The sequence below is a fragment of the Notechis scutatus genome, chromosome 1 (assembly GCF_049901735.1).
Source record: "Notechis scutatus isolate UNSWTSFEM ecotype Mainland chromosome 1, rNotScu1.2, whole genome shotgun sequence".
Taxonomy (NCBI): Eukaryota; Metazoa; Chordata; class Lepidosauria; order Squamata; family Elapidae; genus Notechis; species Notechis scutatus.
In genome coordinates, this window is record NC_142009.1 from 197,462,870 (window position 1) to 197,487,918 (window position 25,049).

At 39.4% G+C, this 25,049-nt stretch overlaps 1 protein-coding gene and 1 long non-coding RNA gene across 4 annotated transcripts in view; one reads left to right on the forward strand and one right to left on the reverse strand.

Annotated features, from left to right (window-relative positions):
* TANC1 (tetratricopeptide repeat, ankyrin repeat and coiled-coil containing 1) overlaps positions 1 to 6,503 on the reverse strand; it is a 153,437-nt gene extending 146,934 nt beyond the window's left edge. The window contains exon 1 of one of the 3 annotated variants that reach the window (XM_026674439.2): positions 6,115 to 6,503. The gene's annotated coding sequence lies outside the window, so the exon portion shown is untranslated. Of the gene's footprint in view, positions 1 to 5,446; positions 5,550 to 6,114 lie in introns of those variants that run through there. The other 2 variants (XM_087949930.1, XM_087949929.1) reach the window with 2 other exon arrangements.
* Positions 6,504 to 6,603: 100 nt separating this feature from the next.
* LOC148133155 (uncharacterized) lies at positions 6,604 to 18,370 on the forward strand. Its single transcript, XR_015746532.1, has 3 exons — positions 6,604 to 7,047; positions 7,347 to 7,359; positions 16,722 to 18,370. It is a non-coding gene; the product is annotated as an uncharacterized LOC148133155 (long non-coding RNA).
* Positions 18,371 to 25,049: the final 6,679 nt, after the last annotated feature.

Genomic DNA, 25,049 nt, shown 5'->3' on the forward strand with positions numbered 1-25,049 from the left:
GCTGGCAATGGAGGGTGAAAACGAGGCACGGGGGGGGGGCGTGCACACAGCCATTTTAGCCGCCAGAAGCAGTGTGGGCCAGTCATTTAATATTCCCAGGCCAGGTCTGTGGGACAGATTTAAGCACCCCAAGGGCTGGATGCCGCCCGTGGGCCTTGAGTTTGCCACCCCTGATCTAGTCTTAGGACTTATATTCAGAACAGATAATATTTTAGGTCATATCTGTGTAGAAATATTGAAAATTTCCAAAGTGTTCAAAAATCTTTAAGCACCACTGTGTATGTCCATGCACATGTGTGCACACACTATAACAAACATAACACTATAACACTATAACAAACTGGAATCAAAGGAAGTTACTATTTCATTTCCATGAAAGCATGGAAATGAAATAGTAACTTCCTTTGATCCTAGTAAGCAAAAGAACCACACTATTAGAAAGAAATTTCAACAAACCCATTAATAAAGTAGTATGTTTTCCCCATGCAGAAAACCTTCATCCCAAATATATTATTTATGGGTCACTTTTGTTGTTGCCACAATAAGAAAAATGGGGAAAATATGAAAAAAAGAAGGGAGAAAACAACTCCAATTAAAGCTTTCATTTTAGTTCAATGGAGCTTAGAACTAAAGGTTTGATCATTTTAGATTTTCATTGAGATACTATGGTTTGGGCAACAATGTCATTTATACATAAAATCATCACTGGGATTCATACATCATCTCAACCCATAATTTGTTTTCCAAATAAACCACAATTGACTGAGTTCACACTACACCAGTGATGGCTAACCTTTTCAGCTTGGTGTGTCGAAAATCGGGAAAAAGCCTTCCTCGGGTCGTGTGTCACTTCAAGAAATATCAATAATTTGGTTTATGACGGACTGGGCTGGGGTGATCACACAGGGCTGTGAAACTCGTCTCCCTGGTCTCAGGGCTGCAGGTGCAGGATGTGGGGATCGGAAGGCCACCTTACAGGGCTGTGAACCTCATGGATCTCCTTTCCTCCTGTAGCGTTCCTGAGGTAATGAAACTGACAAACCTCAGTTTATGGTGGTTAAAACTGGTTCTCTGCTGCAAAGATCTTGCAGCAGCGGTGACACCACGCCTCCATGCAACAAGCAGGGAGCAGGGATTGGAGCAGAGCACAGGCAGCCTCTAAATGTGCAGGTTTTCCCCATACCAACAGGCGTGTCAGTCAAAGTGCCTCGGCATGTCACGAGTGACATGCGTGTCATAGGTTAGCCATCACTGCACTACACTAAACTAGTACCAAGGAAATTGCACGACTTCTCAGTATCATTTACAATTTAATTAGTTTTATAATACGCACAGATTTTGAATCAGTATCCAACATAAATTTCAATTACCAATCATTTGGGAATGTTTCAAGTTAAGTTTCTAAAAACCTTGTTAAATGATGAGTTCAAAATTTGTCTTTCAAATTTATTCAAAATGGATTATAGCAGTTGATAATTCAGAGAAGTTGACAGTTACCTTGGCTTCTACTACTTTAAAGTGAAATAACTCCATCTGAACATTATTGTTTTGTTCCATTTTGAAGCAAAAAAAAATCCGCCTAAAAGCCAAAATGTTAAAGTAGACTTAGTACTGTTTAACAAACCACACTCACCCTGATTCCCAGAAAGAGGAAACAAAGATCCCTGAGCCGCTCATGAACACAACACAGCTCTGCCCGCTACTATATCTGAGCTGCAAAATCAAGATGACCACAAGATGGCACCATATATAAAATATACTCTCTGGTGCCATCAAATTGTATCCCAGACTCTGGAGCCCAAATATGGTAGCTATAAACTTTGTTGTGCATCCCATCTTTAGCACTTCTGTTGTTAAAGATATCTTCAAGGTGCTCAACCCTGTTTAAAGATTTAGAACCAGATTTAGATACCACGTATGAATAATTTTTCAAATCTTAATTCTTGGAAATTAAGATTTAGTTATTAATCTTTTCCAGTTTTATTAATCTTGGGACTTTGGATACCCTACTGTCAGATACTTTTAATATGAGACAGTGTCACTAGTATGTACTGCTATCCATATACAATGGAGTCATAACTATATATGACAGAATGGTATTAAGAAAGAACCATGAGTATCATCAACAAAACTTCAGTGTTATCTGGGGAAACATTCCATAAGTATTAATAGTCGTTGCACCCACAATAACAGTTTCTCTACTGACAGCTAGTCTTAAGAGCTAAAGTATAAACAGAGTCTTCAACTTACTGCTAATCAGGTAGCTTTTGAAAAATTATTTTTCCCTCAATAGTCTCCCATGAACACTTTGGTGATCATATGAATTTGTAGAGATGGATTAGCATTGAACTATATACAAAATATTTTAAAGATTTATATAACCATAAATGCTGAAAATTACCAGTTCACTGTGTTTATTTGCTGTCATAGGATCCTTCCTTATACCAAGTCAGGCACTGGTTTATCTAATTTAGCACTGTCAACTCCGTTTGGCAGAGATTGAGAACACTCAACAGGCAAGTACAGAATGTGTTTGGCCAATATGTGGCACAATGTGTTATGAAAATTCAGCTTGATTAGCTGACATATATTGGGTAAACTCAAGCAACTGAACTAATTACTAAATCTTGGTCAAATTAACTGTGGTTAAGTATGTTGAAAAACATAGCCAGTAACCTCTCTGGTATTTTTGGTAAAAATACTTCTTGCCCTATGATAAGACAACATTACTTGCATGTAAAATATGTGCTCAGTGAGCATTTCTAAAATGGATAAATATAAAACATTTAACCATTAGGAGACAGTGGTTGTTCTGATTCAATATATCCCATTATAATATTGTCTGCTTGTTTGTGATTGTCCATATTATGTGAACTCAGTCACTGCAGTTTGTAATTCATGGCTTAGCAAGTGGCATGAATGCAAAACAATTCTGACCAGTGGTGGGATTCAATTTTTTTTACTACCGGTTCTTTGTGCGTGGCTTGGTGGGAGTGTCAGGGGAAGGATACTGTAAAATATCTAGTCAAAGGTGGTATTTAGCTGGTTCTCCAAACTACTCAAAATTTCTGCTACCGGTTCTCCAGAACTGGTCCGAACCTGCTGAATACCACCTCTGATTCTGACTCATTTCTCAATCATTAAACAAGTCACAATTTAGTATATAAAGACAGCAACTTAATTCACTTAACACACTTAAAGCAACTGGGGAAGGGAGGTATCGATAGCTTGTTCAAATACTTATTGGGCCAAGAGCAATTGTGAGTCAAACTATACTCTCCTAGTTAATTATGTTATGAAAACTTGAAAATCCAATCATGTATAGGACACAGTCCAAGTCTGACTCAAAAAAACACTCCATTGCAAAACAGAGTATCAAGGCAATACCTTCCAACTCCCGATTGCGGACTACACTCATGATCTCTACTGCCTCCTGGCCAATGGGGAAAAGGAGGTATTGATGTAATAAAGCCTTGCCGGTGCTTTTCCAACAAAAGTGCTCATCAGTTATGACTCCCTACTGGAGGAAATATTCCTAAAATGGCAACCAACTACTGCACAGGTGTCAAACTTGCATCACGTTGTTGTCATGTGACATATTGCAACAATTTTTTCCCTTCATGGAGCTCAGGTAGGTGTGGCCTGCACATGATGTATCTGGCCCGTGGGCCGCCAGTTTGACACCTCTGATTTTACTGGGACTGACAGCAGTTATGTAAAAGATTTGTGGCTAAGGGGTTTAGGCATTTCTGAGTGAAAGGACCAGCTTGTACTGTATGTTTAAAAAATGGTAAAACGACAAGAATCCTCAGTACACAGTAAAGGAAATATCTGTCCTTAACAACACACAAATAATAATGACAGCACTCAATGAAAACCTGGCAATGTAAAACATAAAAATGAAGCCAGTTTATTAAATACTGTTCTGCTTGCTTCACTGCAGGTCTCTGTTCAGTGGATTGGAATGACACCCCAAAGAGGTCCAACTGCTGCAAAGATACAGTAGACAATGCCAGGGATATTTGTGGAACAAGAATTGGATTAAAAGGAATTCACGTATTACACTAATCAAGCCATGGTTTATTGGAAACAAATGGCTAGGTTCTAACAGCATGCCCTAAGACATGATTTACAATAGATAAATGCCTGTACTAACGTAAGCCAAAACCAAACAAACCACATTCTGTCTTAGCACAATATATTAACACAGCCTTAAAATCATGCTTGACTCAACTTGTTTGAGCAAATAGGCTGTTCAACAATACACAGAAAAGAAAGGTTTTACATAAAACTTACGTTGAAGTAAGTTATCCATTAAACCTGAACTAAATCCACAGGTCTTACTGAGAACAGGACTACCTTGGACACCTTTCCTTTTGCACAGATTATCTCTTCTTTTTCCTTACCCTCACTGGGCAACTCTGTTGCCTTCATCTTTCTAATTGTCAAATGTCAAATTAACCAAGGCAGAAACATGCCATCTGATTCTGTGCCTTTCCACTTCTAATTAGAGATATTTACTTGATAAAGGCAATACAAAAAAATAAGTTGTCTATGTTGCAAAACAACATTTAATCTTGAAATTTTTTCAAATACACAGACATCATCATTTGTAAGTAGGATACACAATAAGCACACTTAACTGAGAGGAAAAAAATAAAATGTGCTTGTCTACTTGTCTGCCAAAAATATTTCACCTTTTCATACAAAAGCCTATTTGGAACATTTCCATTTGGAAACACCACTATAAGCTTAGCCTTCCTTTAAAAAAAAAAAAACCATAATACCAACTGCCTCAATCTTCCTTAAACCTATTTTTCCAAGATGATCAATATACAACAGTATTAACTACCTCCCTCTCTGCTCTATATCCTATTTCCAAACAGAACATTCAGAGCATACTCCTGTGATCAATGTTTAACTTGAAAAATAACTTTCTAATGTTAAATTCTTGCTTTCTAATGTCAAGGGGGCTAGGATGACAGTACTGGAGATTAACTCAGTGATGACATTAAAACATTCTGCCTAGGTCTTAGATTCTTTATTCTAAGAGAAATGCACAAATTTGAAGTGACCCAGACTAAAGCTTGCTGCCAACTTCTCTTATAACTGTGCTGTTTCATGATCCTCTCCCCCCCCCCCCAAAAAAAACCCTAGGAAAATCACATCCCACAAATACAACACATCTCGAACAACTGATCTGTTTTAGTCTGTTTTCCCACACATGCATGTTGACTTCTATCATGCTCAAGTAAGTTGCAGCATTCTTCCAGCCATGTATAAAAATTGCCACCTGTGAAAGTGACACTCAGAAGATGCCTTTGACAATTGGGCACACATGCCACTCGAGAAGAACTCTTTTCTTTCCGTTAACCATTGACCTTGTCCTTATGTACTACCACGCAGCCCGTTTTAGAACATTGGCTACTCCATAAAACCCATTTACCAAGTCTATGGCTCATCCACTGGGCGAGATCCCCTCTTTTCCCCTCAAATTCCCGAGTCCAGTTTGAACGCCACGTCGTGGTCATTTCGATTTCCTCTGGCGCCTGTGAGGTAAAGATCAAGATTGTTTTTGCTTCTAGCTTCGCCGGCCCCGCACCGCCTCTAGGCCCTTGAAAACCTCGCCGTCCATGCCAGCCTCCGATGCCCACAATGGAATCCGATACGCGCAGCTTTAGAGCCTTTTTTTTTTTTTTCCCTTCTGCCCAGCTCCACCCTCACCTGGGCTTCCACCTTTCCCAGAGGGCTACCCGATCCGGCTGCGAATAAAATAATCTCGAGGATCACGAGAAGTGAACAAAACGGGGGGGACAGAAAACGCCAGTGCTTCCTTGCCGCCTCGTGGTCGTCCGCGTTTCTGCAACGCCAGAGACGGCACCCCGAATTCAAAGCGGGGAGCCTCAAATCTTCCCCGCAGACTGAACCCGCACCTTTGCCCCAGCCAGAAACTTCGACCCGCTTTGCTTCCATTCAATAGACACGGTTACCTCTATTTCTATATAGGAAAGGCTGTAAACACCGAGGCGGGGGAAGTCTGGGCGGTGCAAAGCGAGAAGCTCGGGAAGCGCCCTGCTTGCCGCCGCCGCCGCCGTTGTGCGAGCGGGCACTTACCGCCTTGCCTTGGCCGTCCAGCGCCTCTAAGAAGGCGCTTCGGGGTCTCTCGGAGAGTCTCTCGACCGAGACTCCTCCAGTAGCGCCGGGCAGGCAAAGCAAAGCAAGGCGGCTGAGCTCATTGGAAGCCAGCAGCCCCAGTCCCCGCCTTCCGCGGCTCTCCCTAAGGCCGCCTATACCCTGAGCAGCCAGTCTCGTGCTGGGGGAAGGGAAGGGGTTTCCAGGTTGCAAATGGATGCGTCGCGTCTTCCCCTTTTCTCCTCCACCCCATCGGATTTGGACGGCAGGGCAAGGCAAGGCTGGGCTGAGACTCCGCAGCTTAAGCCAAACCCACCCACCCCCGGGCGCGGCCAACTCACCGCGGCAACCCCATTCCCCCCCCCCCCCACGTCCTCCTCGGTTCCTGCCCGCACTTCACCCTCCCCCACCCCGGGCGGCCAAAGTTCCTGTTGCTTGGTAAAAAAAAAAAAAAAAAAGGCACAACTATCTGGGACCAATTAGCAGGAAGAGGCTCAGCAGGATTGCAGGCCGGGTTTTAGAGCCCCGGCCTTTGGCATTCCTGCCTCCCCCTCTCCTTCCCAGGATCAACACAAGGCGAACTAGAAGCCCGGGATGGGGGAGGCATGATACTCAAAGGGGGCTGAGGAAGCGGCGTGGAGTCAGTCGGCCGAAAGTGGGGGGGGGGATGCAACTGACATCTGTCTGCTACTGCACGTTGTTTTTCAAGATCTGTGAGGGATTTGTCCTTTTGCTGGCTGGGTTCAAAGAAAGCCATCTCGGGTATGTATCGGCGAAGTATGAAATAACCTGCGTGTTGCGACCGGCTTCCACACACGATATAAGCGGTGCCATTGTGTGCACTTGGGAGTTCATTGCTGTGGTCCCAAGAGACCAGGTTTTTCACCTGAGGGGTTTTCAGGATTGCAAAGCGGGGTAAGCGTTGGGATTGAAAAATGCGGGGGAAGGTGTTTTAAGAGGAGTTAAACGTTCCCCTTTGATGAAGGCAGAATCTTCAAAAGTTGTCATTAAAAAAAGAACATCTTTATAGTTGTTTTTTTTACCTGCCTTCAGGTGACTCATATATCTTGTCCTTTGAGTAAAAAATACTTTTTAAGTATTTGGTAAATAAATCTGGCTGAATTCTAACTATATCTTATTTTCCTTTTTTAAAAAGAAAAGATACTTATAAAAATCTTTTCAAACAGATTTTATTTGTTTTTCCTCTTTTTCAGGACCATCTTTCTGGTGAGTTACACAAGAATAAATCCATGGAGTACATGTAGTTCTGAACTTATATAACCATTTGTTTAGTGACTGAAGTTAAACGGAAACTGAAAGAAGTGACTTATAACTGGTCCTCACGTGAACATCACAGTATAGTATCCTCACAATCCTGTGATTAAAATTCAGGCACTTGGCAACAGGCAATGTATTTTTGACAGTTGGAGCACCTTGGGTTTATATGATTATCATTTGTGACCTTTCCAACTAGATTTCAACAAGCAAAGTCAGTGGGGGGGACTGGATTCACTTAGTGACCATGTGATTTGCTTAACAACTGCCTTAGTAACAGAAATTCTTGTCTCGTTCATAGTTGTAAATCGAGAATTATCTGTACATGGAAGCAGCAAAAGAGCAAAACATAATATGGAGAACTACTTTTCCTCTTAATTTAGTAGGATTTGTGCATTAGAGCGAAAAGTTTTCCCTGCTTGCACCTAAACATAATGCAGCATATTCTGGATGCCTCTTCTCCTGTTCCCACATAACATTGATTACTCATTCTAGGATTAATGCTCTATTTTCTTTCCTCTTCCCACTTCATCCAACAGTAGCAACAAGGCCTATAAAATTGTCTAGCTAGAGGAGATTTAAGGGGATTGCTAACCTGAAATAGGCAACAGATCTGTAATGGGGACAGCAGATTTCATGTATATAAAAAGTTTTCTGTCAGCTGAAGGATATGAGTCAAACCCAAATAAACTGCATTATGGCTTGAATCCAGTCTTCCACTGCCTTCTGTCAGCCAAAAGCCTAAACTTATTGTAGAAAGGGATTTCTTTTATCTGTCATTTTTACTCTTCTGTGCCAGAAGTCTGAACTGATCACTTACACAGAACTTTCTCTTACTCAATCTGTTGTAACTCTTCCAACTTTTTTTTCTCTCGCTGCCTTTCTCCTGTGTTTTTTGCCCTCCATCAAATTAGCGTTGGGACAGAACAGTTCAGCCCTGCTTTAAAAAATAAATCAAAACCTTTTAGAGAAAATCAAACATTTTGTTTTATTTTTACATTTTATATAGCTGTCCGTCTCACGATTGATTTCTAGAATGAGTAAATTCATAATTATTTGGAGTTGTGGAATTTGAATTCAGCCAATAAATAATGCTTCACAGGTAGTCCTTATTTAGCCCATTTGCAGTTATGACACTGATGAAAAAATATTTTACGATCAAACCTTGCATTTGCAAACTTTGCAGGTCTATAAAACAAAGAAACGCAGTTGCAGTTTTATTCAGCAATTGCTTTGTTTAACAAATTGCTGGTCCCAATCATGATCATTAAATGAGAACTACCTGTATTTGTATTTGTATCTGATTACAGGTAGTCCTCAACTTAATGTTGCATGGCAACCATTTTAAGTTATAACAGGCCTACCTGGAGGCTCTTACAATCCAGAATGTACCGTATTTGCCGGCGTATAAGATGACTTTTTTGCCCTGAAAAAGATGCCTCCAATTGGGGGGGTCGTCTTATATGCCGGGTCGTCTTATACGCCGGCAAATAGTAATTGGGAAGCACTGCGGCTGCCCGCGGCTGAGGCACTTTTGCGCACCGTGGAAACGAATCCCGTGAAGCCGAAAGGAGCAGCCAGCCTTCTCCCAGCTCCCAAGGAAACGAGGCTCGCACCGCCCGAGCTCCGCTGAGGTATCCGGCTGGGGCTGTCAGGAGTTGTTACCGCTGGCGCGGCTCGCGGCTCCAGTCCCGCGTTGCCTCGGGAAGGAAAGGCAAAGCCGCGGCTCTTCCTTTTTGCCTTTCCCTTCCCGAGGCAACACGGGACTGGAGCCGCGCGGAGCCGCGCCAGCGGTAACAACTCCTGACAGCCCCAGCCGGATACCTCAGCGGAGCCCGGCGGTGCGAGCCTCGTTTCCTTGGGAGCTGGGAGAAGGCTGGCTGCTCCTTTGGCTTCACAGGATTCGTTCCACGTAGACAAAAAGTGCCTCAAAAAAAAAAAAGTGCAAAAGTGGAAGGCGTGCGGAAGAGGGGCGAGTATATAACAAACTATATTTTGAGTGGAAATGTTGGGGTCGTCTTATACGCAGGTCGTCTTATACGCCGGCATATACGGTAAGTCTGATGGTTGCCTCCCCTTAGCAGTCACATGACCAAACCTCAGGCACTCAGTATCCTGGCCACATTTATAGCTGTTTAACATCCTGTAGTCACATGATCATATTTTACCACAGTTGTCAAAAATCGGCAGTTACTTCCAGTTTTCAGCAAGATCATGGGTTCACTTAATGACCATGGTGTCCGCTTTATGACTATCATAAAAGAGATCACATGAAGATTCCTTTTGCAATCCTCCCAACTTATGGCCATAATGTCCATTATAGTTGTAAGTCAAGGACTACCAGTATGTAACTGATTTCAAAGAGCCTAAGACTTTTGAAAGATGGTAATCTTAAAATGAACCTACCATCTTTATAATAGAACTATTTCTTCTGGTACACAAATGTAGCTATTTAACATTTTGGTCCAGTTTGATTATTCTGCATATATCTCTCTAAACAATGGAATCACCTGTTTATTCAGAACGGCCATTTAATAAGAATTACTTATAAGTAACTGCATCAGTAACAGTTGAATTTTAAGTGACAGTTAACACAATCTTGATAGGCTGGTGCTTTATAATTATATTGATTTAATTTGCTGCATAATACTAAAAAATAAAAAAATTCTGTGTTTGATGTCTTCATCACAATTTAGTGTGACCTTCAAAGTTGAAAGCAACCCTTTTAGTTTAGTTGAGAACTCACAATTAGCCCTGTTGTTGTGAGAAATTACTGGTTTATATCAATCTAGCTGCAGACATCTTACTTATCTATGTATCGTTCCCCTGGTGTCTTTTATGTCCCAACATTTATAGTTTCTGGAGGGTCTTTTAATATTGGAACATACAGGATAACATCAGTCTGTCTGCTACTTTGTCAATTATATTTTGTGAGTAGAATCAGTTGAAAATCTTTCCTTATTTGGAATTACACCAATTTCCCTTCCACAAGAAGACCAGAATAATGATCAGTTGAATTCTTTAAAAACTTTACTAGAAAAGATGAGAGATGAAGCCATTTCAAAAATCCTGAAAGCTTTTAATCATGGAGTGCAATAATCTCTATGATTACTTTGCTCCTAGCCCGTACCATATTGTTGTCCACACCTTTAGGCCAAGCAGTTTTACCATTTTCTTAAGCAAATTTCTCACGTTTTGTTTAGTCATCTTTCATGATTTACAAATCATTACACCCCATAGTATCATTTGCTTTCTTTTAGTGTATCACAACATGGGGATCAAGCCATTTTGGTTTATAAATAGTGGTTATAAATAGTGGTCAACAAATCATATTTAAAAGTTAACTCATAGTGAGATGGGCAGCAAACAAAATTAATAAATATAAATAAATAAAAATAAGATGTGTGAATCTAAGTAGGTTTTGTAGTCATTTAACATAAAGCACGGAGAACAAATTAATGCATAGTCTTATAAATCTAAGCTGCCTTTAATTCTGAACAAAATACAGCTGTAGAAAAGTTATTACAGATGGTTGTGTTGGGAAGCACCCAGCCTGGAGGGAAAGAAGGATCAAATGTGGAACTAGTCTGGAGTCACTGCACAACCTCAAAAGAGCTAGGTCTGACCCACCCACCCCTTTAGTTCTTTAAAGACTTATCTATTTGTTCCCAGGAGTAAATTGCCAGATTAGGGAAATTCCTGTATTATAGGCAGAACATAATAAAGTAGTTTGAACTTTGCACATGTGAGTATGATTGTTCACACATAACAGGTTGGGATTGAGGTCCTCGGATTTCAAACTAAGAATCTCTTTATAATTTCACTTAGTTCTCTGCATTCCTCCCGCTCTTAAATGCTCCATTAGAATTACACTCACATTGTATACAGAACATATACCAGTAAAGAAATAGATGCAAAGAAAAACAACAGCCATTCTTGTCATGATGCAGATTCTGTCCTTGATCAACGGGTTCCACCCCACAGAACTCCCAGTGTTTTTCTGCATGGGCCCATAACCTTGGGGAAAATCTCCTCTCCCCATTTTATAGAATCATCTGACTTGGACAAACTTTGCCATCTGGCTTGCGTACATATTCCAAGGGTTATTCAGGTTGAAGTGAATTGCAAGAGACAAGATTAGAAGCTCCTGACTCGTCTCCCTTTCATCCTGTGTTGACAGATGATGTAAATAAAAGAACAGTTATCTCTGGAAGAATTTAATGCCCATTAAGTAGTGAAGTCCCAGAAGGTGTGGCTGAAATATGTTGGAATGTCTTGTTCACATAATCAGGGAATGGTTATCTCAGCATAACCCTGAGATAAGGCATGGTTTAAAGTGTGAGCTCAAGAAATGGGATACCTTGATTTAAAATGTCATCCTGAAGACAATTTTTCTTCTGCCAGTGGGAACAAGACTGTTACACATCCCACTAACCCATTACATGGCTTATTCTTTTGACTTAAGCTATGTTTGCCTAATTAGCATGATATTCCCCTTCCTTACTCCCATGCAGCACTTTAATTGAAGACATAGCCTTATCTACTTCAGCTTCAACCACAACAATACAAGAGCACACAACAGATAAAAACTCAATGTAAACCGCTTCAAACTTGATTGCAGAAAGTACAACTTCAGCAACAGAGTGGCCAATGCCTGGAATACACTACCTGACTCTGTTGTTACATCCTCTAACCCCCCTTCCTTTAACCTCAAACTACCCACTATTGACCTCACCCCATTCCTAAGAGGTCTGTAAGGGGTGTGCATAAGTGCACCATCGTGCCTACTGTTCCTGTCCTATTGTCCCCATTTAATCGTACCTATTTCCTGTATTATTCTTACTCATATTTATACTTATATCTATTATATTGTAAGTGATTGACAAATAAATAAAATAATTCTGGCCTGAATCCCAAGCGGCTGCCATTTAGAGCTGGGCTGTCAAACTCAGTCCGGCCAGTGGGCCAGATGCATCACATGCTGGCACCATCCCCTGCCCAGTTTAGCAAAGGGGAAAAAAGTCCTGATACGTCACGTGATCCTGCCATGACGACATGAGTTTGACACTCCTGATCTAGAGTTTACAAAAACCAGAATGGGTATCCATGGTTTGTCATAGGTAACAACCTAGTTTTTGTAATCCTAAATACTTCAGTAGCTGATTGAAGAAAAAGATATAGTTTCACCAAGCAGATTTTTCCAGTTAGCATGTAGCACAGTTGAGCTTTAGTATATCATCGGAATTCACAAGTATAATTTATCATTCTTAATGAATGACTCAGCATGAATATATGAATGCACCCAGCTAAATACATTTTCAACAAACAACAGTTAAACCATGGTTTAGTGTCATTGCACATTTCTGGAAATCCAGTAGGAAACTTCTTACAGCCAAGGCATTTCTGATTTATTACATTCCTTTAATAGTACACAAATTGGATTATCAAACTTCTGCAGAAATTCAGACCACCACTAAATAGCAAAAAAAAAAAAAAAAAACCACCAATCCTATTGTACTTTTCTGCATCACTTTTCTGCATTTTGATCTTTGTCAACCAGATATGGTAATCCCCGTGCATTATAATACAATCTGGAATACTTAAATGTAAAAGAAACAATTCAGGTTGAATCTCAACAGAATGGTTTGGAATCTGGAATATTACACTGCTTTTAAGGCACTATGTTTAATGATACGGAAAGGAAGAAACAGAATATTATCTTCAGGAGCTTCCTCCTAGGAGGAGCCAAATTCACAGCTGCTCTTCCACTTAAGATTTCTCCTCTTGCTCTGATATTCATATAATTTGCCTGAGCCAAACGGCTTTCTGAGCCTTTTTTTTAAAAATAGGAGCTGTGTCTGCTTTCATATTCTCAAATTTCCCCTTGCAAAAATTGAAAGTATTGAGAAATCTGTTCAAGTTATCAACCACCATAACTTGAGCTAGGAATGACAGCAGCAAAAGGCTGCTCCAGCTTTGGGAGTTCAGAAACTTTCCCTCCTGCTACATAACGTATTTCTTCCTGGCCGTTTTATTTTAGCTACTTTCTACTATGGTTTCCAGTTACAAAATGTAGCTTCTCTTTTGGTTGTGTTCCTTTGTTCAGACAACTGCAATTAGAAGAAAGCTATTCAAAGGAGCTCCTCATTTTGTGCAGCACACAGGCACCAAAATGTAACTCGTTCCAGGATAAGAGGCAATGGTCACAGTGCTTACAGTTGATGGCTAATAATTATCAATTTTGTTTTAGCACAAGCAGCTGACCCTAAAAGGTTTTTTAAGGGTATAAATAGAGAGCCCAGCATATAGTTTAGAACAATAGAGCTTTCATGAGATACAGCTGCTTCTTGGAACATGTTTGCACAGAAGCTTCCCACGGTCTCTGTTTGGTCTTTTACAAAGAACTAAAAAATTAGGGACCCAGAAGCACCAAATACAAAAACAAGAATATATTTTGCAGAAGTTTTGCAGACCTCAAGGTCCCCCTTTTTTTTTTTTACCTATAATGATGGTGTCATTTCATTCTTCTGCCTTGCAGATAATTGTTTAGACCAAGAGCACAAAGTCTCTGACCCTTTTCACCTGTATTTTGTTCATGGAAAACCATTTTGAATTGTTTGAGAGGAGGAGCCTTGGATTATGTTTCTACACCTCCAGCAAAAGTAAATTTTTTGTAGGTTTTTATCAGCTGTACTAGGTAAAACAGACCTAATCAAATCAACTCTACATTTGCCTAAAATTGCTTAAAATTATTGAGATTGGCTAGAACAATAGAATCTAGTCTGACTTATACTTCAATGAATTCTGGAGGCATCTTCCTGAGCCAATATCAACTGTCATTCTGGACTTTAAAAATACTAGATATTGGTTCCTGTATACTTCTGTAAAAGTGATCTTTGTTGTCCTCTATAGTTTTGCTGCATCAGATACCAATTTCTTTCTAAACTGTCTGCTACAATTGCCTAAAGTCTGAATGACAGGTTCATGTGTGTGCATACAGTTAGCAGATTAGGATTGCAAAATTTCATTTGACCAATAGATGGCAGCAAAGAGCTATATTTAAAAAGTTTAAATTATAAAATGCTATCAATCTCTGGTCATCCTTATTTTTTTGTTTTGGTTGGTTAATATTGGATAATTCTTTAGGTTCAATCTCCAAAGGATGCCCACTCACTTTAAAAGTTTTGGATCACCAATCTTAACATATTATGTGAATGACCAAATGTCAACTTTGGTCTCTATTTAGTAAACTAAGACTAAACAAACCATTCGGGCTGTGCAGTACTTTGGATTTGATCTACAAAGATGATTTTGAGCTGGGGACATTCATAAAATGGCCACTTACTAAATACCAAGTACTGAAAAACAAACTGGTGATAGTGCTTCCTCCTGCTGCTTATCACCTACAACAAGGGTGTCAAACTCAATTTCATTGAGGGCCGCATCAGGGTTACATTTGACCTTGGGGATGGATGGGCATGGCCAGGGTGGGCGTGGCCAGCTCAACATCACTTGTGTCAGTTCACCTGTGGTGGCCCGAGAGCTCTGCCAGCTCCATAGAGGCACCGTGGACTGGTTCTTTGCTGTTTCCAGGGTGGCTCCCTGAGCCAGATCTAAGCACCCATGGGCCAGATTCTGCCCGCGGGCGTTGAGTTTGACACCCCTGATGTACGATATTTTTCAAGTCTGCAGTTGAGGCCAATAACTTTCTTTCCTTGCTACTTTCCAACAGCCAATATTTAAGCCCTGCTACTGATGACTGATAAACACCAATCCACCCCCAGCAACTCTCTGCCTACTCACCAGATTAGGTGATCTCCCTGTAGGAATATATGGAATCCCCCTAACCAAGTTGCTCAGACCGAAGAAGCTACTTGGATAAGGAGCAAAATGTTTCGAACCAACAAGAAAAGAAATAACAGTTGCCATGACTCAGCTTCCAGACAACTCTGCCAGGATGACTGAGAATCCTCACTGATATGTTGCCACACATTTTGAGGAAGAAACCCTGAGGCAGGTGCTGGAATATGAAAAGACAGCAAAAATGTAGCAGACTACAGGAATCACCTACGCTTCAACCTCAGGTGTAGACAACAGAGCTTCATCCCAATGAACCTATGGCTGCAATCCACAGTCAAGGGTTGGTTACAGAGCAGACAAGATCCTACAGAAAGCAGAAGAACATTTCCTTGATGAAAGGATAAGACAGGTCCACTTCACTATTGACATCTTGCAACACAAGTGCTCTTTTTACAGCAACTGCTCCCTGATTATTTTCATTGAGATATGACTTCAAAATCCTCTTCCTGTTTTGTCACAGTCAGTAAGCATCCCATCAATGTATAGGTGAAGTTTCCTTCCTTTGTTCCAGTGTGGATCTCTTTACATTTGTTTACAATGAACTACTTGCATTTGTCATTGTAAAGTCTGTTCATCCATTTTGGACAGATTTTTTTTAAATTTCTTTGCAATCCATTTTGATTTTACTACCCTGAAGATATAGTAACATCAGCAAAGACGACAAGGAGCACAGTGGCTCATGAGGTAGGGTGAGGTGACGATTGGCAGGCTTGCATTTGAGACCCGTTGCTGCCACGGGGTGGGGTGAGCTCCGTTTACACCAGAGGTGGTATTCAGCAGGATCTGACCAGTTCTGGAGAACCAGTAGCGGAAATTTTGAGTAGATCGGAGAACCAGCAAATACCACCTCTGACTGGAGATTTTACAGATTTTACCCCTGCCACGCCAACCAAGCCACGCCCACAGAACCAGTAGTAAAAAAAAATTGAATCCCACCACTGGTTTACACACTGCAGCTCCTGCCAATCCAGCAGTTTAAAAGTGGGCGACCATGAGTAGATAGGTGAGTACCACTTTGGTGAGCAACTTTATGGGACATAAAGTGACATAAAAGGAGCCACCAACTGGATGTCTCCTGGGCAATAGTGATATTACCAGCAAATCCTTCCACCACTGAAGTGCTTCCAACACAGAAATATTAGTAGTAGCAAAGATGACCAAACATGTGATATATGAAAAAGTATGGTATGTTATGGTATTTGAATCTATATTGAACAGAATTGTCTAATTAGCTACCTGATTACAATATTTGTTATCTTAGGAATTCTACTTGGAGGAAGAAATTGATTCTGATTTATAAAATTGTGTTGTTTTCAAGTAACCTGCATTATATCCTAACTGAATTTATTGTTTTAGAAGGTAACTTTTCTTCTGTTTTTAAGAGGATATTCAGATTTCCATTCCTGACCTGCCCACTCTTGCTCATACATTTCTTCTATATTTATTTTAAATAGGTGCGAAAGTAACCAAATGCAGGCAAGTGAAAATTCCAGCATCCCAGTCTCTGTATATGACTTCTCCTAAACTATGGGTAATGCTTCAGAGAACAGAATGCTGATAAATTCTGCACATCCATGTTGGATTTTTGCAAAGCAGCTGAAGAAACTGGGGCAGTAAACCAGAGGTGCTTTAAAGCAGTGGTCCCCAAACTTTTTTGGCACCAAGGGCTAGTTTTGTGGAAGAAAAATTTTCTGCAGACCTGGGATGGTAGAGGTGGTTTCAGTTTAATTCTCACCCATCACTCACCTCCAGCTATGTGGCCCAGTCCTAACAAGTCTGTGGTCCAGGAGTTGGAGACCCCCTATTTTAAAAGGAAAGACAAAATCATTGTAGATAGCAATATACCAATTCTACATTTTATACTTTTAAGAACCCTGTAATGAATGAATAAGGATTAGTACTATATTGAGATTAAAAGCAAAAATAGAAGAGGATTGGGAGGGAGGGTTATATGACCTCCACAGCATGTCACTCACAAGGGGACGATGCATTTTGAAGGAAAGGAACTCAAATTTATGATCTAATAACATAGATCTGTGAGATGCTTAAAACGTATCTTTTTCTTTTAACTTGGCTATTTCCAAGATAGCATTCATATCTTACTTTCATTTTGTAATTGTTAGGCTATGTGGTATCATGAATAGATGGTAGCATCATTTCTCTTCATTAGTATAATATCCAAACCTGGTTTATTACATCAAAATAAGCAAAAACTGCAAATAAATAATCTCATATTGATTGTGAATTTGGAAATCCTGTCTTGCTTGGAAGCAACAAACCTTGATAAATAATGCTAATATTATATTGCATATAAAGATATGTTATTTCCATCTCATATTAAGTTACACAAGCCAGGATGTGCTGTACATATATCCATTCATGACTCTAGAAATGCCGGCATGAAATTGTATAATTGAATTTAAGTGTTTAAATAAAATCAATGTTTATTATTAAGATTAAAGATCAATATGTTTAGTAAAGAGTTTATATTAGACAAAGCATCAGTACCTATGAAAAATATGATATTATTATTATTATAGTTTATTGCATTATCAACCTCACGTTATTTGGCATTTTTATCCATCTTTCGATTCCTTCCCAAGGACTTGGGATAAGCAGATGTTGCTGAATGATGGTATTATAGGATTGCTCCCAAGTAAAGCTGCCTTTTGCAATTGCCCAATGGTGGTTTTGTCAATTGCACTTAAGGCCTCTGTTATTGTGGAGTCCTTGATGCTGAGCTTGGTTGTTTTCTTGCAGATGTTTCATTACCAAACTAGATAACATCATCAATGCACTGCTGATGTTACTTAGTTTGGTAATGAAACATCTGCAAGAAAACAGCCAAACTCAGAGAGTGTCAAGGAACCACCGCCCCCATTTCAACCCTGAGTTACAAATATTCTCTTCTATGGGTAATACCAATTATTATTATTATTATTATTATTATTATTAGTAGTAGTAGTAGTAGTAGTAGTAGTAATATTATTAGTATTATTATTACCATTATTACCAGAATCTGATACTAAATAACAGCCTAAAAACTTTCTTGACTCTTTTGAATATCGTTAGTGTTCTTTGGCAAAAGAAATTAATTGCAATCTCCTGTAGCACTATTTTTGTTTGGAAATGTACTAAACTTTGTAAATAAACTTTGGCATAATAAAGCTTGTCTTTACGGTAGCAGAAATCTTTGTAATATAACATTCATAATGCATGGTGTTTAAAAATTATATTGAGCTTTAGATAACTCCAAAAGCAGATAAGCCATGGTGTAAGTTAAATCTGCAAGGAAATCTGCACAGATGATCGTTAAAATATTCCCATTCCCGTCCCATTCACTATAAAATTCTACTGTGAAAAAATTGGTGGTGCTGTTTTGGCAGAAAGATGATCTTACATAGTAAAGGTGTAGAGCGATGTTCTTTCAATCATTTCAGCCATGTAGGACACTATAGTGACTGTTATTTATAGGTGACTCTCAAAAGGTAGGACAAAACTGTACATCTTTTAAGAGTGCAACTTTGATTTAGAGGAGGATACAAACATTTCCCTGTACATGATCTATAACATTTCCCCCCATTTTTATTGCCTGTTGCTCAAGGAAAATTACAATCTGTTTTTGATTATTTCAGCCTGCTGGCTGTCAGAGTTAATTTATTTGTCAATCAGTTCTGATGCTGCTGGGTGGTTACTATGAAAGTAATTATTATCGGAAAGCTCAGGGGATGACACAAAGACATGCTTTTTTCAAGGTCACATTTCAAAAATAAAGGAAACTTATAGACAAGATTAAGCGAGGCCACACACAGCAAAGATCTAACATGCTTTCTGGACTGCTCCCTTCAGATATTTTCCTAGGGAATCTTACACAATATGGGTAGGCGTTGTAGTCTTTCACAGATGTTCTCCAAAGCACCTGAAGGCAATGGATGGAAACTAATCAAGGAGAAAAGCAACCTAGAACTAAGGAGAAATTTCCTACCCAGTTAGAATGATTAATCAGTGGAACAATTTGCCTCCAGGAGTTGTGGATGTTCTTTCACTGAAGGTTTTTAAGAAGAGATTGGGCAACCCATTTGTCTGAAATGGTATAGGGCCGTGATGGCGAACCTATGGCATGCGTGCCACAGGTGGCACACAGAGCCATTTGCGCTGGCACGCGAGCTGCAGGCAAACTTACCTCACTGGACATGTGCACGCCTCACAGCTGATTTTCGGCTGGTTTGAGGCCTTTTTTGGCCTCCCAAAGGAAGGCTTCTATAGGCTTCTGCAGGTTTTGCAGGCCAAAAACTAGCCCCATTCATCACTTCCTGTTTTTTCCAAAAATACCAGAAGTGATGAAACGGGACTAGTTTTCGGCCTGCACAGCCTGCAGAAGCCTTCCTCAAGCCTTTAGGAGGCCGAAAAAGCTTCAAACTGGCCAAAAATCAGCTGTGAGGCGCAGGCGTAGGGGACATGGGGGGGGGGCACATTGCCTTCTGGGCACAATTTTTGGCACAGGAGCCCAAAAAGGTTAGCCACCACTGGTATAGGCTTTCCTGCTTAAGCAGGGGGTTGGACCAGAAGACTTCCAAGGTTCCTTCCAACTCTGTTATTCTGATATTCTTTCACTTTGCACTATAACTATCATCAGTCCACTCCTCTACCATTAATGGCTAAATGTGATAGAAGTGTTAACTCCTGAATAATTGACAGAAATGCAAAGCAGAGTGCCTAGTCCTAACATAGGACAAAAACATTACACCCAAAATGGGTGCCAGTTAGTATATCACAATCCCAGTTGCATTATCTTGTATGGGTAATATGACATAAGCATATTACTGTATCTGGTGTCAGCCAACTGAATTCTTGGGCCAGATGCAAGGATCCTAGTCCTCAGGCAGGATCTATTGCTGATATCTGCCCCGATTTCTGTGCATGCTTTAGTAGTTCAGAGGCACCATAAAAGCTTCCTATGGAACATCAGAATGCTTCTGCGGAAGTGTTGCTGTTTGTCTTTAGAAGAAATTTAAACAAGAGACTTGAATCATTGCTACCAGATGAGGCCATGAAAGCCTTTGGCAGAAGCCAGAAGACAATGATTTACGAGGGGCCAAATTAGGGCATTATGTGTGTGGGAAGAGAGGGGGGCCTTAAATGTAAACAAATTTTTACTCTGTGTAAAATATACCTAGTGAAAGCATCTGCGGATCTTTTTGCTTGGTGAATTCCTAAGTGTGGAACTGAGAGCTATGAAGTTCCTTTCTCTGAGAGACCTAAGCCAGCTAAAAGTTTTAAGTATATTTCAGGCTGACAATTCATGATACAAATTCTGTAATAGATCACCTCAGTTGTTAGACAAATTTGAATTCCAGGCATGTTGGTGGCTCCACTTGGTCAGGATTTCCATACTGATCTGTATAATTAACAAATCCACTCTGTCTTTGGTTAATGCGGACTTTTCTATGGAGCCAAGCCTCTGAATTCATTCTACAGAAAAGCATGAATTAGTTGCTGATACAGGCTTTTTAAAAATGATCACATTTACCATATGCCCCAAGGTCAGTGTTCTTCCCAAGTTACCCATGAGACCCTTAAAATAACTAAACCAAAATTATTATTCTTGCCGTACATAAAACATCCTGAGTATCTCACAATTACTTGGACTGTATGTAGAAGAAACAAATGTCCTAATTTAGGCAAAACTCTTCTGCACATTTATGTCACATTGCTCATGAACCTACCACAAACAAAAGGAATTGTGACTGACTCCTTCCCCGATCAAAGGTTCCTGAACAAACGTAGCAGTCATGGGATAAGAGATATCCTTTTATCCTTCAGAGACTAATAATTTGGAGAATAGGAATAAAAACCACAGGGCTAGTAAGTCAGATAACAAACTATAAACATTTACATACTATTTAACATTTTGCTGAGAACTTGATCCTAAGGCAAATACAAAAGAAGAGTTATGATACTGGAAGAAGTTTTCTCGCTTGCTTGAGATGCTTTTGTAAAAAGCAAGAACAATATCCAGAAGTTTGAATCTCAGAGGAAAGGAAATCTGACTAGAAAGAAAACATGGCCTAGAAAGAGAAAAGGAAGAAGCCTATAATCCCATGAGGGTGAACCTATGGAAGTGGCACGCAGAGCCCTCTCTCTGGGCATGCGAGCCGTCACCCTAGCCCAGCTTTGTTGCACATCCACGCGTGCCTCCCACCGGCCAGCTGGACTTTGGGTCACTGCCGTGCATGTGCAGGGGGGGTCCCCCACACGTGCAGGAGTCGGGTGCACATGTGCATGGAGTCAGGACAGGTGCATGGGGGGTTGTGAGTGCATGTACAGGGTCGCAAGGGGTCACACGTGCATGCACAGGGCTTGGGGGGGGTCATGTGTGCATGCGCAGGGGGCAGGGCATGTGTGGGCATTGCATTTTGAGGATGTGCACACGTGCTTTGGGCATTTGGTGCCAAAAAAGTTAGCCATCACTGCTATAATCTGTTGAAAAACAATTCATTGATCAGGCATAGGCTGCTATGGGAAATAATGGGCATTTAAGATCAGGAAACTCAATCAGCTCTATAAAGAAGTTGAGTTAACCGTGTTCCACTAATGCTGGATTATAGTTTAGTTATTTTGCTAATTGCTGGAACCAAATGTTTCTTTTTAAAATGCATACTATCATAACAGCGTTCCTGGCCATCACAACTGGTCTTTGAAGAATCAAGTCAGATGCAGCAATCAAATGTGAATGACTGACTAAAGACCACCATCCTTTCTGTTACATATATTTTAAAATTCCTTTTAACTCAAGAAATGTTGTTGGGGGAAATATGTAAAGGGCCTTGAGACTCTATCTGCCATCAGCTGGTAAATTCTCTCAAAATTGAGTGGAACAGAGCCAAATTGGACATGACAGAAGAAACTGGCAAAAGAAATGCAGAGTTTCAAAATGGGCCAGATCAAGCAACATTTAAGAAAAATATCACAGTGAGGCAGTGTTGCAGACAGGTCCATTCTCTTGCTCATATAGCTCAGATAGACCACACAGCTTGCCCTGTGCTTACCACTGCACATATACCACTAACACACAAAGATGCAACATTAAGATCATAAATACAGAGACAACATGTTACTTTGTGACATAGAAACCAACATAGGCATTTACCGTGTTTCCTCAAAAATAAGACCCAACCAGAAAATAAGCCCTAGCATGATTTTTCAGGATGCTTGTAATACAGTATAAGCCCTACCCCAAAAATAAGCCTGATAAGATCTTCAGCCAGATGGACGCATTTAGTATCGTGTTTCCCCAAAAAGAAGACCTAAACAGAAAATAAGCCTTAATGCATCTTTTAGAGCAGAAATTAATATAAGACCTGTTCTTATTTTGGGGGAAATACGATACTAGGGTCATTGTTAGTTGTCAGTCCTTCAGATTAAGTCTGACTAAGAAACCAATGTCATGTAGTTTAAACTACTTTAATTACAGTAGCTGTAGTAATAGAATCTTGCAAGTCTGAATGGGCTTCCCACTTCCTCTCTGTATCTCTGTTTTCTCAAATTAGTTTTTGGAATGGACTTAAGCTGCACTTGCCTTGGTAGTGCCCTTTAGATGGGTAAAGTAGTTGGAAGAATTTTGTAGGCTTTCTGTTATTTGATCTGTTGGTAAGGAATGTGGACAGATCCACTCTGTGTTTGGACTCTGATGTATGTGGCTGCCCTTTATTCACTCTCAGTTATGACCAGGCAGTGTGTGAACATAATGTAAATAAACTTCCCAATCCTAGGACTTGTTAAATTTTAATATTAAGAATGTGCAGCTGATCCAGGCAGGCCCCAATCTATATACAGTACTTTTGTCTCTTTCCCATCAGTTGTCAAATAAAATCAGTGAAATGCTTTTGAATGTAAGCTGGTACATTGAATGATGTATTTAAGGAGGAAAGAACCATAACCAATATACTGACAACTCTCAGCCCAGTAACTTGCTGAAATACTCTTAAATAGAGTGTGTTGAGAGCAGCTTAAGGAAAGAATTAAGGCAGCCAATCCATGAAGCCAGAATGTTATTTATTTATTTTTATTTCTTATTTATTTCTTATTTATTTCTTATTTATTTCTTATTTATTTCTTATTTATTTCATGAATTTATATACTACTACTTTTTAAAACCAACTGGATTTACTATAATGAAAACATTCTCAGTCATAAAAAATGTGTATAATAAAATCAGTACAATTTAAACTTTATAAAAGTATATCAACTTACAAACGTTATAGTAATATACAAATATTATACAATGAAATATCAATTTGAGCAATAAACACATAGGGTACAATACAATGGAATCACATACACACATAGGTGTGATTCCACTATATTCATTTTACGTACACATATAATTGCAGCCTTTTGTTTGGAAGGCTGCCATATTATTTTAAAATGACATAAAGGCAAAATCACCTAAACTCATCAGTTTTTAAAAAGTTCATTTGGTTTAACTTTTCTTCCTAAAACAGAGATATTAATGTATAAAAGTGATAAAGGAATTAAGTGAGTTATTATTTGTTAAATTTATTGACTGCCCATCTCACCAGAGAGTAACTCTGATTTCCAAGAGACTTAAGCATACTTATATATTTAAAACTGTTCATTGTGTCATGGCCCAATTTTAATTCATTATTTATACATGCACTCAGAGAGGAGATGAATGCAAAGTTCAATATATTATGAAATACAAAATTTTCTTAGCTGTTGCAGTCATATTTTATTTAAAGATTGAACAGAAATGTCAAGAATGGAAAAAAGATTTAGTTCAATGGTAACTTCAAATTGTCTGAATTGTGTGTGTGTGTGTGTGTGTGTGTATGTATGTATATATATATAATTATATATATATATATATATATATATACAATATATATATATAATATTGCAGGCATCTACTACCCTCTGGTGGCAACAAAATAAAATTTAGAGCAGACAACTAATACTGAATAATGCCATATCAAAACAAAACAAAAATATGTCAAAGTGATAACTATTCTGATTAAAATATTGGATGAATAATGTCCAAAATAATGCTCAGTAAAAATAAAGGTTTGGAGCAATGGTTACAATATTGAAACACTTATGTAAAATCAAGAGTACCGTCAAAATATACTCAGGAAAAAAGAGCTATTTTAAATAATTCTGATTCGTTGAGATGAAGTCCAAAAGTTACTGAATTCAATTGTCATCCATTATGTGTTTATATTCTGAAGAATTTAATTCTGTGAGATGGTTATGAAATGTTGTTGGTTGGATAATACAAAGAATGTGACTAAATATAGTAATATTTCAGGCTCTGGGTGACTTTCTGAATGTGAAATACCATCTAGTTCATAAACTATAATGTAGAAAGGAGTCATCTGCTGACCTATAGATATTTGTTGAAGTACAATGCCAACCATTAAAGCCTTATATAATAGGCAGAGCTGGAGGCTGTGTTTCAGCATATATGGAGATCTACAAGTTGCCTACTCCTGTAACAACCTGCTTTTGTTAACTTTTGAAAACTGTTCCACAGTACAGTACATCATTCTTGTGTACCAAAGTAAATGGAAGAGAATTGGGATGGCGAAATAACCATTCCAAAAAATGGAGATTCTCTGTCTTCCAAATAAGCCAAACTATGATTCCCAGAAGCTTAATTCACTATGGCAATGGTGGGTGAGAGAAAGTTGTGGGTGAGACAGCTGGTAGTTGTCATTTGGCAATTCCAGGAAAGCCAGATTACAAATGCAACAATCATAAAA